Source organism: Protopterus annectens, chromosome 16.part0 (assembly GCF_019279795.1).
Source record: "Protopterus annectens isolate FY-2018-M chromosome 16.part0, PAN1.0, whole genome shotgun sequence".
NCBI lineage: Eukaryota > Metazoa > Chordata > Ceratodontiformes > Protopteridae > Protopterus > Protopterus annectens.
Window position 1 is genome coordinate 459820797 of NC_056750.1, and position 14776 is coordinate 459835572.

Here is a 14776-nt window from a genome sequence, read left to right on the forward strand (position 1 = left end):
CTTGGTGGTGGCGGAGAGGAGCCAGTCGTCCAAATAGGGAAACACCTGGAATCCTCGACGTCTCAGATGAGCTGTGACCACTGCCATGCATTTGTTAAACACTCTGGGGGCTGAAGTGAGGCCAAAGGGCAGGGCTCTGAATTGGTAATGACCGGTCCCTAGCCGAAAGCGGAGAAACCTTCTGGAGCGTCTGTGAATCTTTATGTGATAGTACGCATCCTGAAGGTCTATAGAGCACATCCAGTTGTCCTTGCCCAGAAAGGGCAGAATGGACTGAAGCGTGACCATCCGGAATCTTGCCTTCTTGACAAATCTGTTCAGATTGCTCAGGTCTAATATTGGTCTCCAATCTCCCGTCCTTTTGGGGACCAAAAAGAATCTGGAGTAGACGCCGGATCCTACCTGGTCTGCTGGCACAGTCTGGATGGCTCTTTTTTCTAGGAGCTTTGAAACCTCCTGTTCTGCCAAATCCCTTTGACCAGGTGAGATGTCTGGAAGGGATTGAAGAGGTACGGGAAACCTTCAAGGGGATTTTGTAACCCTCGGATATAATCGACTGTACCCACATCTCTTGAGATAGGGATTGCCAGGCTACTGGGTACAGCGAAATCCTTCCCCCGACTGCCTCCAAGGGTGGACAGTCGGGCAACACCTCAGGGATGCTGAAAGGGCTTCTCAGGAAGAGACTCCCTGTTGCCCTGGTTCTGAGGACCCCCCCTGCCTCTAGGGTGGCGTCTATTATTGTTACCCCTCTGCCTCTGGGGTAAACTGACCACGTGTGTCCGGTGTAGCTCCTTGGGCTTTACGGAACCACATCTTCCCCCCTTCTGACCCTTGGGGTATGGTCCTGAAGGAGTGGAAAACTGGACTCCAACGGCAGAAAGAGTTTTACCGTCCTGCTCACACCTGGTCAAGGTATCCTTCACCTGAGGTCCGAACAAAGCTGAACCATCAAAGGGGGTATTAGTGAAGGACGCCTTAAAGGGGTCCGCAAAATTACAAAGCCGCATCCAGGCTTGGCGTCTAAGAGCAACTCCTGTGCCTGCGGCCCTGCTCGCTCCATCGGCCGCATAGGATATGAGCCGCATGGAAGAGTTAGATATGGAATTCAGGAAAGCCAGCTGCGAGGCAATCTTTTCCTGAGCCCCAGCAGCAGAAGGATCCTGGACAACTTCTCCCAGTTCCTTGAGAACAACTCGTTGAAGCCTGGTGAAGTGACAAAGATAATTCAGCGAACGCATAGCAAAGGTCTCTGAAGAAAACATCCGCTTTCCATACCTGTCCATGGTCCTAGAGTCCTTATTAGGAGGATGGACAGGTACTGAAGGATCCGCCAATTCCTTCTTAGTGGCAGCCGCCACCATCATAGCATCCACCGGAACACCCTTGGAAAGGAACTGTTTGTCCGAAGGGGCCGTAATGAATTTGGATGGTCTTCTGGGGACAGGTTCCACAGAATCTGGAGCCCCCCACGCCTTACGAGCCACTACCTGCATGAGTGGGTCGAAAGGCGGAGACACCCAGGAGGTGGAGGGTCGGGATCCAAAAGCCTCCAGGTATACCGACTCATCCTCGGAGGGGTCAATGGAGGCGCAATTCCCCCTCTGTTTGAGGAGCTCAAGGATGTCTGAAAAAGAGACATCCTCAGAGGGGGACCGTGGGAACCCTCCGACTTATCTAAGTCGGTATCAGATGTAGTAGACTCAGGGGAGTGTGTGTGTTTGCTTTTACACGTCCTCTTCCGAGGGGGTTCCCCTGCAGGATCAGGAGAAACCTCGGAAGAGGAGGAAATTCCCAGTGGGGAAACCTGGGGCGATGGATCCCTGGGCCTGTGAGCAAGAGGTTGGCAAGAGGCATCTGCAGGCACTGAAGAGGGAGGAGCTAGAGGGATGGACCGCTGACCAGGCTCAGAGGCCAGGACACTCCTCATCACCTCAAAGGCTCCTCTCCCGGAGGCCGGAACACACCCGCTCGAAGAAACAGGAATGGCCGGCTCCAAAGAGAGAGAAGGCTCCGAGGTCGATGTCGGCGCCGAAGCTTACAAAGCCGAAGCCCCGAGAGGGAGAGCGGGTCGGACAAGGGTCCGATGCCACTAGCCCCTCGGAGCCGACAGTTGAAACCCGACGACCGGACCCCTCCAAGGAAGGTCTCAAGGAGGAGATCGGAGCCGAGGACGACGGAGCCGAAGGATGTATCGGCTCCGCATCAAACAGTCGCTGTCCCGAAGCTCCGCCCGAACTGCGGTGTGGAGTCGGAGGAGGAAGTTCAAGGATTGGGGCTATAGCCAAGTCTGTTGAGACGGGCTATGGAGCATTTGGGCCAGTACCTGAGACTTCAACAGCCTGCTTACCACCCTCTCTAAATCGTGGTCAGACAGCCTGGAAGATCTCGAAGATCGGCTCCGATGGCTCCGCTCCGACAAAAGAGGAGACCCCGGAGCCGAGTGGATACTCAGTATAGAAGGGGACCGGGATCTCTTACGGGTCGAAGCCATTGGAGCCGAAGTTCCTTGAACTCAGATGGAGCCGAGGATATCTCGCCCGATGTTGATAAGTGTCGGCTCCAGCCGGAGCCGACAAGGCCACAGTAGTCAGGGTATCGGAGCCGGTCGGCGCCGAACCCACTACTCGAACAGCAGATGTATCGGCTCCAGCCGAAGCCGATGTCGGCTCCGACAGAGCCGGAGCCACCGGAGGAGGCTTGGACACTGTAGCCTGAGCCTTCAGTGGTTTAGAAGGTTTTCCTGACCCTAATTTAGGAGGAGAACCTTCTGGCTTAAGTAAGCCTCGGAGGATGAGTTTATTCCTCCTTTCCTGCAGGACTCTCTGGCTAAAAGCATGACATAAAGCACAGGAGTCCTGCAGGTGCAAAGGCCCCAGGCAATAAACACAAGAAGTGTGACCGTCTGTCAGAGACATTTTCTGACAGCACTGGTCACACTTCTTGAAGCCTGAGACCTTGCCTTCCTTTGACATCCTAGGAAGATGGAAACACAAACAATACCCACAAACACACAAATTAATCCCTTACACAAACACACAGGAAGGGAATAACCAATGGGGAAGTAGGCCTGACTAAAAAACTTTAGACTAAAGATTATAAAAAAGTTTAAAAACAAGGGAATAGGGTGGGCTGTAACTAACTACAGACTAAACTGACACTAAAAGGGAAAACTAAACCCCTAACTACTCTTTTTCTTATTTTGCAAAGAAAAACTTACCTCAGCTGGCAAAGGAGACCTCTTTCGCTAAGCGGCAAACGAGATTTGAGGTAGTTCCGCCTTGCATCATGGGATATAGGGTTGCCTCGAGCTGGTAAAAGGAGTTCCTAAGCTAAAGCAAGTGCCGAGTCGGAGCCGAGGATCGGCTCCGAACCCATCCAGCAAGAATGAAGGCGAGATTGACAACTTAACATTGGTGATGTATAACCAATCTTCAGGAAAGTCCCCAGGAATAAATGGTATTCCTGTGGAAGTTTGGAAGCTGGGAGGGAAAAAACTGATAAAAATCTGGAAAGTTTTGTTTAACAGTATTTTAAGAGGAGGAGGAGAAGCACTAACATTCTGGAAGAAAGCAGTGGTGATTGTCATACCTAAAGAGGGTGAAGACCCATCAGATCCAGCTTCATACAAGCCCATTTCAATCCTAAACCATGACTATAAAGTGTTTGCCTGTAATGGCTAAAAGAATGGCAAAGGTGATGCCAAGGTTGATATATATGGATCAATGTGGTTTTCTGGAGCAGAGGCAAACATCTGATAACATTAACAGAACATTGATGATCCAGAGGAAAGCAAAATGTATGACTGTTGTTGTTGGGTCTTGATGCAGAGAAAGCATTTGACAGAGTAAGCCGGGAGATTATAAGTAGGGCAATGGAAACATTTTCATTTCATGATGTAATTATAAGGTTGATTAAAAGGATATGAGGGATTGGATGTGAAAATTTAAGTGGGCGGTTCCTCGCTGATAATTTCTGTTTGATCAGTGAATCATTTTGAGACAATTTCAAACCTTTTTGGGATACAAAATTAATGAAGCTAAAACAAAGGCAATAGCTGTAAATTAAGTATCTACACATGAATTGGTTCAGCAATATCCATATTTATGGGGACATGATAAAATGATTATATGGATGAAAAGGATTCTGGTGTGGCAGCTAAGGATATGTGGGAAGTGGCTAAATAAAAGACAATACAAAAACTGAGAAATTGGAAGCTTTGTGTTATGGATATGGATAGCAAGATACAAGCAGTTAAAATGTTTTTAGTCCATTTAGTTTTATACACAGGTCAGGTATATTTTTATCAACCAGAGGATAAGTTGTGGATAGCAATTAATAAAGAGTTGAAGGGTTTTACCTGGGAGGAGAAGACGGCAACAGTCAAGTGGTATAAACTGATTCTTTCAATAGAACATGGCAATCTTGGATTACCCAATGTAAAGGGTATTTCAGAGCAACACATTTAAGGCTCCAATACATAACACAAGCAGAAACCCATAATTCAGTGTGGAAGGAGATTATGATAAAATAGGGGAGCTCAAGAAGCAAGGAGAGACTGGAATTTTGAATGCAGATCCTTAAACAAAATAACAATAACTATACAGAAAATTATATTCATAAAGTAGCAGAAAGTATTCTAAGAACTAAGCCAACACAGGAATGGAGAAAGTAGAGTATGCTGATAGAGATAACTGCAAATAGGGATACAGACAACACGCAAGAAGGGGCTGGAATTTATTGGAGTAAACTGACAAAAGAACCAAGGTATTGGGAGCAAATAATTAAATAGAGAAAGGTTATAGAATGAGAAGAGAATTTATTTGGACTGCCAGCTAGAGATTGCCTGCCCTTTTAAGGATTCATATCCGAGTATAGGCAAAGACAAAAGCTGCTGGTAAAAATAAATAAATATTTAGCAGAGCATATAAAATGTAGCATGCTATCTATAAGAATCAATCAGGGAGGTTAGACAGGATTGGGAAGAGAGATTTGATAAGCAATTCACAAAGAAATTCCTAAGAATTGACCCAGTAGTCAGGAGTTGGGGACACATATAGACAGTAATCTAGCCTTTGACCATCACATGTCTACAGTATTGAGAAAATCATTGTATATTGTACAGCTTATAAACAAAGGCATGGCATCTAGGTTCAAGGAGGTCATTGCTCCACTGTATGCAGCATTCATCAGTCCTTTCATTGACTACATTTCCCCCTTTGGTTTGTACCTAACCAGGCACATCCAACAGTTGGAACGACCACAGAGGTTCTTCATTGAAAGAATACAGGGAGTAAGTAACATGTCCTATGCAGATCGCCTCAAGATCCTAACCCTGTAATCTGTCTCCTACAGGCTGTTAAGGGGAGATCTATATGCCTGGCATACAAGGCATTATCAGACACCACCCTGATGGACCCCTGCATATCGGAGATTATAAGTAGGGCAATGGAAACATTTTCATTTCGTGATGTAATTATAAGGTTGATTAAAAGGATATGAGGGATTGGATGTGAAAATTTAAGTGGGCGGTTCCTCGCTGATAATTTCTGTTTGATCAGTGAATCAATTTGAGACAATTTCAAACCTTTTTGGGATACAAAATTAATGAAGCTAAAACAAAGGCAATAGCTGTAAATTAAGTATCTACACATGAATTGGTTCAGCAATATCCATATTTATGGGGACATGATAAAATGATTATATGGATTAAAAAGGATTCTGGTGTGGCAGCTAAGGATACATGGGAAGAGAATAAAAAGATGATACAAAAACTGAGAAATTGGAAGCTTTGTTTTATGGATATGGATAGCAAGATACAAGCAGTTAAAATGTTTTTAGTCCCTGTAGTTTTATACACAGGTCAGGTATATTTTTATCAACCAGAGGATAAGTTGTGGATAGCAATTAATAAAGAGCTGAAGGGTTTTATCTGTGAGGAGAAGATGGCAAGAGTAAAGTGGTATAAACTGATTCTTTCAATAGAACATGGCAATCTTGGATTACCCAATGTAAAGGGTATTTCAGAGCAACACATTTAAGGCTCCAATACATAACACAAGCAGAAACCCATAATTCAGTGTGGAAGGGGATTATGATAAAATAGGGGGAGCTCAAGAAGCAAGGAGAGACTGGAATTTTGAATGCAGATCCTTAAACAAAATAACAATAACTATACAGAAAATTATATTCATAAAGTAGCAGAAAGTATTCTAAGAACTAAGCCAACACAGGAATGGAGAAAGTAGAGTATGCTGATAGAGATAACTGCAAATAGGGATACAGACAAATACGCAAGAAGGGGCTGGAATTTATTGGAGTAAACTGTCAAAAGAACCAAGGTATTGGGAGCAAATAATTAAAAAGAGAAAGGTTATAGAATGAGAAGAGAATTTATTTGGACTGCCAGCTAGAGATTGCCTGCCCTTTTAAGGATTCATATCCGAGTATAGGCAAAGACAAAAGCTGCTGGTAAAAAATAAATAAATATTTAGCAGAGCATATAAAATGTAGCATGCTATCTATAAGAATCAATCAGGGGAGGTTAGACAGGATTGGGAAGAGAGATTTGATAAGCAATTCACAAAGAAATTCCTAAGAATTGACCCAGTAGTCAGGGAGTTGGGGACACATATAGACAGTAATCTAGCCTTTGACCATCACATGTCTACAGTATTGAGAAAATCATTGTATATTGTACAGCTTATAAACAAAGGCATGGCATCTAGGTTCAAGGAGGTCATTGCTCCACTGTATGCAGCATTCATCAGTCCTTTCATTGACTACATTTCCCCCTTTGGTTTGTACCTAACCAGGCACATCCAACAGTTGGAACGACCACAGAGGTTCTTCATTGAAAGAATACAGGGACTAAGTAACATGTCCTATGCAGATCGCCTCAAGATCCTAACCCTGTAATCTGTCTCCTACAGGCTGTTAAGGGGAGATCTATATGCCTGGCATACAAGGCATTATCAGACACCACACTGATGGACCACCTGCATAACCATAGATTATAAGTAGGGCAATGGAAACATTTTCATTTCATGATGTAATTATAAGGTTGATTAAAAGGATATGAGGGATTGGATGTGAAAATTTAAGTGGGCGGTTCCTCGCTGATAATTTCTGTTTGATCAGTGAATCATTTTGAGACAATTTCAAACCTTTTGGGATACAAAATTAATGAAGCTAAAACAAAGGCAATAGCTGTAAATTAAGTATCTACACATGAATTGGTTTAGCAATAAACATATTTATGGGGACAGGATAAAATGAAGTACTTAGGAGTATGGATGAAAAAGGATTCTGCTGTGGCAGCTAAGGATAACTGGGAAGAGACAAAAAAGATAATACAAAAACTGAGAAATTGGAAGTTCTGTTTTATGGATATGGATAACAAAATATAAGCAGTTAAAATGTTTTAGTCCCATTAATTTTATACACAGGTCAGGTATATTTTATCAACCAGAGGAGAAGTTGTGGCTAGCAATTAATAAAGAAGAGTTTTATCTGGGAGGAGAAGATGGCAAGAGTAAAGTGGTATAAACTGATTCTTTCAATAGAACATGGCAATCTTGGATTACCCAATGTAAAGGGTATTTCAGAGCAACACAGTTAAGGCTCCAATACATAACACAAGCAGAAACCCATAATTCAGTGTGGAAGGAGATTATGATAAAATAGGGGGAGCTCAAGAAGCAAGGAGAGACTGGAATTTTGAATGCAGATCCTTAAACAAAATAACAATAACTATACAGAAAATTATATTCATAAAGTAGCAGAAAGTATTCTAAGAACTAAGCCAACACAGGAATGGAGAAAGTAGAGTATGCTGATAGAGATAACTGCAAATAGGGATACAGACAAATACGCAAGAAGGGGCTGGAATTTATTGGAGTAAACTGTCAAAAGAACCAAGGTATTGGGAGCAAATAATTAAATAGAGAAAGGTTATAGAATGAGAAGAGAATTTATTTGGACTGCCAGCTAGAGATTGCCTGCCCTTTTAAGGATTCATATCCGAGTATAGGCAAAGACAAAAGCTGCTGGTAAAAAATAAATAAATATTTAGCAGAGCATATAAAATGTAGCATGCTATCTATAAGAATCAATCAGGGGAGGTTAGACAGGATTGGGAAGAGAGATTTGATAAGCAATTCACAAAGAAATTCCTAAGAATTGACCCAGTAGTCAGGGAGTTGGGGACACATATAGACAGTAATCTAGCCTTTGACCATCACATGTCTACAGTATTGAGAAAATCATTGTATATTGTACAGCTTATAAACAAAGGCATGGCATCTAGGTTCAAGGAGGTCATTGCTCCACTGTATGCAGCATTCATCAGTCCTTTCATTGACTACATTTCCCCCTTTGGTTTGTACCTAACCAGGCACATCCAACAGTTGGAACGACCACAGAGGTTCTTCATTGAAAGAATACAGGGACTAAGTAACATGTCCTATGCAGATCGCCTCAAGATCCTAACCCTGTAATCTGTCTCCTACAGGCTGTTAAGGGGAGATCTATATGCCTGGCATACAAGGCATTATCAGACACCACCCTGATGGACCCCCTGCATATCCATAAAACAAAGTGTAGCAGAATTGCCAGTTCTAAAGATTTAAACCATGCTTGTGCTATAAATAGGACCTGCTGGAGAGACAGGTTTGTACCCCAGAGATTACCCCCTCTCTGGAATAGAGTCCCCATCCATGTGAAGCAGAGTTCCTTCCTAATCCAATTCAAGTATAATTTGGACAATTGGTTGGGGAACAGGAAATTCATCCCTGGTTTGGCACCTCTGTCTCTAATGGACACAGGCAGAATGTAAATGGTCCATCTCCCAGGCCCCTACTTGAAAATGTTTCATTTCCCAAGCCCTTGCTTATGCTTATCAATGGTACCAACACTTGTCAGAAGTTTGGGATGCATGGCAAGGCTTAAGAAAGCCCTTGTGGTGGTTAGTCTAGTACACACCTATGAACGCAGCAACTAAATTGTACCACAATCTACAAAGTAGACACAGAGTTAACAAGTCTGCAGAGTACATTTAGAAGCAAAATCAGTACAAACTGTGCAGGTCTCCTTTTAAAATTCTGAGCCAGTTGAAACTGTGGAAAATCATTAACATTATCAGCAGAAAGCAGGGCCAGTAATGCCCTTTTAAAGTAGAAATTCAAATAGCAATAGGGCACAAACCCCAGATGCAAATCCCAGTCAACCAAAGGCTACACAGTGGTGGCAGAGGTGGTCCAGGCACCTGAATTACTAGGGAAACACATGTATGAATCTTTAAAACTTAGCTGCATTCCTAATTGGGGATTAAAGGGAATTAATGGCTGCAGAGATTTTGTCTCCTGTTTATGACTGACAAATGACAAAAGAGAGTAAACAAGTCAGAGTCGCACTAAGTCCATCCACTATGATCCTGCCCTTCTGGAGAGAGAATGCTTAGGTAGCCAAGCTGCACAACCAGAAAGTAATGCTTTTATCAAAACAGCAAGTTTTAAACGCAGTATCCTTAGCAGGCTGAACCAGCAACCATTATGTACAACTTCAGTTACTTTGGCAAAAGACAGTTGTACATTAGAGGGAATATATTCAATGCATTGAATTCAGATAAGGCAGCACAGTTTTACACGTTATGTAAATGTCTGGTTGAAAAGAGCCCTGGTGAAACAGTACTACAGTAGGCTTGAATGAATGTTTGAAATTTCATTCCTGCAGATGTAATTTACCCAATTTATTCTCTGCCTTGTAACTTCAACATAAATCTGGTTTCCTGGCACAAGAGAATGGAGACCCAAATAAGATCACAGAGACATAAAGAAGAGGATGTGGAGGAAGGGGCATGGCCTGTCCACTTCCAGGGAGTGAGAAGCTTTGCACACACTTACATTGATGAGTGCGATCTCTCTGGTGGAGACTGAGACCATTGCTTCAGGTTTGGTAGGAGAAAGAGCAGGGCTGCTTGGAGAAAATTCCACTTGTAGAAGTGAAGGGACATTCTCCTGTGCCAGCCCATTGTGCACCCTGAGTTAGGAGATTAAAAAAATATTAGAAACTCCATTGGTGGGTGTCTGAATGATGAGTCCACCTGGGCAACCCTCACCCTGGAGATGAACGAATAGACTGATTGTCTGGGGGAGGGGGGCTGATGATTGACAGGCAGGAAAGGTAAAATCAAAGCAAAAAAGCCTTGAGTTTGCCTCATCATCATCTTGTAAATTCTTATTTTGCTTGGAAATAATATACCTAAGTGGACTGTATGGAATACCTTAAGGTATTAAGAAGTTTCTATTAATTCCTTTCTCTTGAAAATTATGTATGTTTTGCTTTTTATAGTCTCTCTCTCTATTTGAATGGCTTCTGGAAGAAACAATGCACATACTTTGTTGCCCTCTTCTGAACTGACTGCATCTTGTCTATGCCCTTATGATGACGACAATGATGATATCTCCAGACCTGTACACAGGATGCCTGACGAACGCTTACCAAATGTATATTTAGAAAGTTTTAAATTAATGTTTTCAATGTCCCGGTATTTCCCCAACCTACCTATGTAATGACCTAAATGTAATTACTGAGAGTCACATTTCCTTTATGGTTGTTGCTACTGTCTCACATTTCATTACATACTCCTTTCTTTGGGGGTTTGATTTTCAAAGGCATTGTTTTGTATTTTTGCACATAAATCAAGTTGTCTTGTGTCACACAGTTCCTCTACACTTGTCTAGTCTTATTGCTTCTTATCTTAGTAATTAACCATATTGCATAGCATTGTGCCATCTACAAAAATTGCATGTCAGTCATTTGTGTTGCTGTTCTGAAACCATTGTATCTCCACATGATATTTCACCACAGTAGAGGCTGTAAGGAGGCATAGAAGCTCTTAGTGAACCACAGTGTGCACCAAGTGGGAGGGTTAATTCTTCTTATAGAGCAATTTGCAGATTATCCTTATCACTATATACATTTTTTTTCTGATTTTTCAGGTAAGCATACCAGTCCACTGTGCAACTCATATTGGTGGATGAGGTAGAGAGGGCACATTGTAGCAAATTCTGATTACTTTAGTGTGGTTCAACTCAAGTCAGAGTCAAATGCAGATGGCTTGCACGTTTTACAATGATAACTCTAATGCGTGTGAATTGGGTAATAAAATTATTTCAGTAAAAGTTGTACAGGGCAACCTGCAAAATATATATACCTGATGCAGTAGTAATTCCCTTGCCTTTAAAGAAAAATAAAGACTTCACACAATAAAAAAACACCCGGAGGACTCGGTACAAAGTAGTTTAAACGATAAGTAGATGAAGCGCTTTTCGTTTATTTGAATAAACAAACTTCTTCAGATAAGGACTCATACATTCCAAAGATTTTAAATAATACACAAAAAAAATACATGTGCTGGTAAAAAGCCAATCAGATCACTTAAATAGCGATACGTAGTCAAGAGATGAAAGTTCACTTAAAGGAACATTATCACTGATTGGTTAAAAATCAATATAAGGATATAGAACAATAGCATTAGTCAACTAATAATTTATGACTAATCAAAAAGTAGTAATCAAATAAGAAACTAATAATAAATAGCTGTCCTATTAACATAAAACATATGTATAAAATATATATAAAATATAAAAAATTCAATAATATTGGAGAAAGCAAATTAATAAAGTGGCACTGTGGCCAACCAACTACCTTTTTAAACTTTTCAGTTTCAAAAGACAAAAAATGAAAAGTTTAAAAAGGTAGTTGGTTGGCCACAGTGCCACTTTATTAACCATTCAGTAGAATCAGTGATGATGTTCCTTTAAGTGAGCTTTCATCTATTTCAATACGTATAGCTATTCAAGTGATCTGATTAGCTTTTTGCCATCACATGTATTTTTTTGTGTATTATTTAAAATCTTTGGAATGTATGAGTCCTTAACTGAAGAAGTTTGTTTATTCAAATAAGCAAAAAGCACTTCATCTACTTATCATTTAAACTACTGTGTGCCGAGTCCCTTGCCTTTAATGTCATTTAATATAGCATGATGAGACCTGGCAAAATGGATATAAATTACAATTACAAAATAATTAGCTGAATCAGAAAAGATCAAAGGGTAAGAGTTGATGATGATTTAAACACAATACACTATCAAAAATTAAAACTTAGCTTTTAATACTAGATTTTAAAAACAACATATAAAATAAAATGGTATTCCAGATATTGCTTTGTATGTTTAACTCAGTACTCTCTTAAACTGAAAATATCAGCCTATCAAATAAAAGTATTGTTAATTAAAAGAAGAAACTTCAAGTCAGAATTTGAGATGACCTATGAAAGGGGAACAATTTTAAGTAATGGAAGAATATTCCAGACCATTTAAGGTTCTGCAAGACTCCAAAGCATGCACAACCATATGAAACTTTATACTATATCAGTTAATCTGTGGTACCACATCAATAAATCTCCATGTTAGTAATAAATATTATCAGTAAACAGATGAAAAACAAGCCCACACTTTCGTACTTTTATTCTTTTGATGAATAAACAAAGACAACTGAATGTTTACATCTCTTTGTAAAGCGGACACAAGGGAAGTACATATCTGATGAAGCTGTGCAAACAGTAAAAGCACCAGATATTTAAGCAGAAACTAAATACAGGTTTCTCAACTGTTTAGTCCATTACTAGATTCATACAGCATGCAAATGGGTGAGGAAAATCAACATATGTCTGTGGGATGCAGGATGCAATCTGCTTGTGTGGTGCTTTGCTTTAATTACTATGACATGCTGACAGACTTGTAGAGTTACTCTGATATGTATTACTTTTACTTTCCAGGCTATACCTTAGCCTAAGTGTCTTACAAACATGGCACATTTATAGATTTAATCTGATGTTTATAAAAGCATAGTATTTATTTTAAAAGTACAGTTGTTTATGTATTATTTTCTTTATTTGCAGCCCTATCAGCTCTAGGCAGAGCTTTTTTTTATTTGCTTTTTTCTGTTTTTTCTTTGACTCACGATAATTGAGAAAAGCATGTGACTTGTTGATAGAGAATAGTTAAATCTTCACTGCTGCAACCACTTCATACCTTTATTAGTATGCAGAGGATGTTTACTTTAATTTGGGTTGCTGGTTGCACACATTGCAAATATAGCTATATATGTTTTTTTTTTCCATGCAGCTACTGCAAATTTATCCCCACCACAACTACCATGAACAAGTTCCAACACCACACAACTTATATGCAAGTATATATGTTTATAAATAGCAAATCATCCACTTCACACAGGAAACCTTCTCTTTTACCACTTAAAATGATTAAGCTTTCATCCAGCAAAAAAGTTGTTTCAGACCATGGTAATCCTCATACAGAACTTACACAAAGTTGAATAGTCATGAAGGAAATATTATTGACTGAAATTTGAAAAATATTTAGTTTAATTTTAGTTCTATTCATAACATCATTTTCCTCTTGAGTGCTTATCAGCATACAGTGTGTTTATTGGATTTTCACGCCTCACATATAACAAGTTTGAGGCATGTTTATAAAATTCCATTCTAATCAGAAGTAGAAAGGAATAGGCACAGCATCACAGTTCACATTAAATAATAGGTATTTATTAGGTTGCTGTTTGTATTCAAAGGAGACAAAAAGGTTGCCATGAGCTCTTACAATAAGAGTATTGACAAAGAATCCTAGTTTCCTCTTGTCTCTCATCTCTTGAGTCTAAGGTATGCAGAAATCATTCCATGCTTCTTTATCTTTCTGTTAATATAGAATGTTTGTTGTACTCAAGGAGAGAGAAGTGCGCAGTTTAAAAATGTTGTTGTATATATTACTACCACACTTGAACTGGAAACAGACAAGAAAAAACTCAAAAACCTTTAATCAGAAGTGGAAGTCTTTATGATATAGTATGTACAATTGACTGTTAGCATAATTGTACCTCATTACTGGCAAAACAGAAGGCAAAGTATTTATATTTGAAAAAATATTATGATAACTTTCACATTGGACTGGTTATAAAATATTACAGCACCCTTCCTCAAAAAATAAAATGTTTTAAAAATTATACACTGAAGCTAGCTCTATAATTGTTTCTGGGGCTCTTACTTCTAAGTGTTTCTTTTCATTAATTTTTAGTACCATAGTTCTAATGGCATGAGTTTATTATCTTTGTTCCACATTAGCACAAAGCATTGCTAGACTGGACAAATCATCTTTGATTTAAAAAATTATTGTCTTTTCAAATGACATTTAAACTACTGTCCCAAAACACTCCTCGCAACTTCTTAACTCTTTTTTTTTTTTTTTTTTTGACAGCTGCCTAGCACATTTACTGAAGGCCTTTGCACCCTATAATCGGGTTGGGAGGGTGGCCTAATGGTTGAGGTGTTTGCCTTACAAACACAAGGTGCAGGGTTTGAGTCTCACAAGGGATAATTGTCTAGGCTTAAAATGGCTCGCAAGGGCAGTTAGCCTAGTACTAATCTATAAATCTATATAAATCTAAGAAATCAGAGAGGCCAAAAGCCGTTATCAAGGAGGCATCATGATTGGGGAATCTACATATCTTTATTCATACTTTTGCAATCTACATTCAATATTTGCTGTGATAGCCTTTTATGCAGCACTTGTTGGGGGGGGGGGGGTTATCAAGTCCTGTATTCTCTCTTTTAAGATTGAAGTGCATTCCATCTGTTGCTTCATGTCCTCATTGGAGTGTACAAGTGTAGTCAGTCTTGTTTCTTGAACCTGATATATAT

The 14776-nt window shown here is 40.2% G+C and overlaps 1 long non-coding RNA gene across 1 annotated transcript in view; it reads left to right on the forward strand.

The window, feature by feature from the left end:
- The window catches only part of LOC122790464, a 676350-nt gene extending 661980 nt beyond the window's left edge, over positions 1 to 14370 (forward strand). The window contains exon 3 of the long non-coding RNA XR_006363024.1: positions 14334 to 14370. This is a non-coding gene — a long non-coding RNA (uncharacterized LOC122790464). The remainder of the gene's footprint in view (positions 1 to 14333) is intronic.
- The last annotated feature ends 406 nt before the right edge of the window (positions 14371 to 14776 follow it).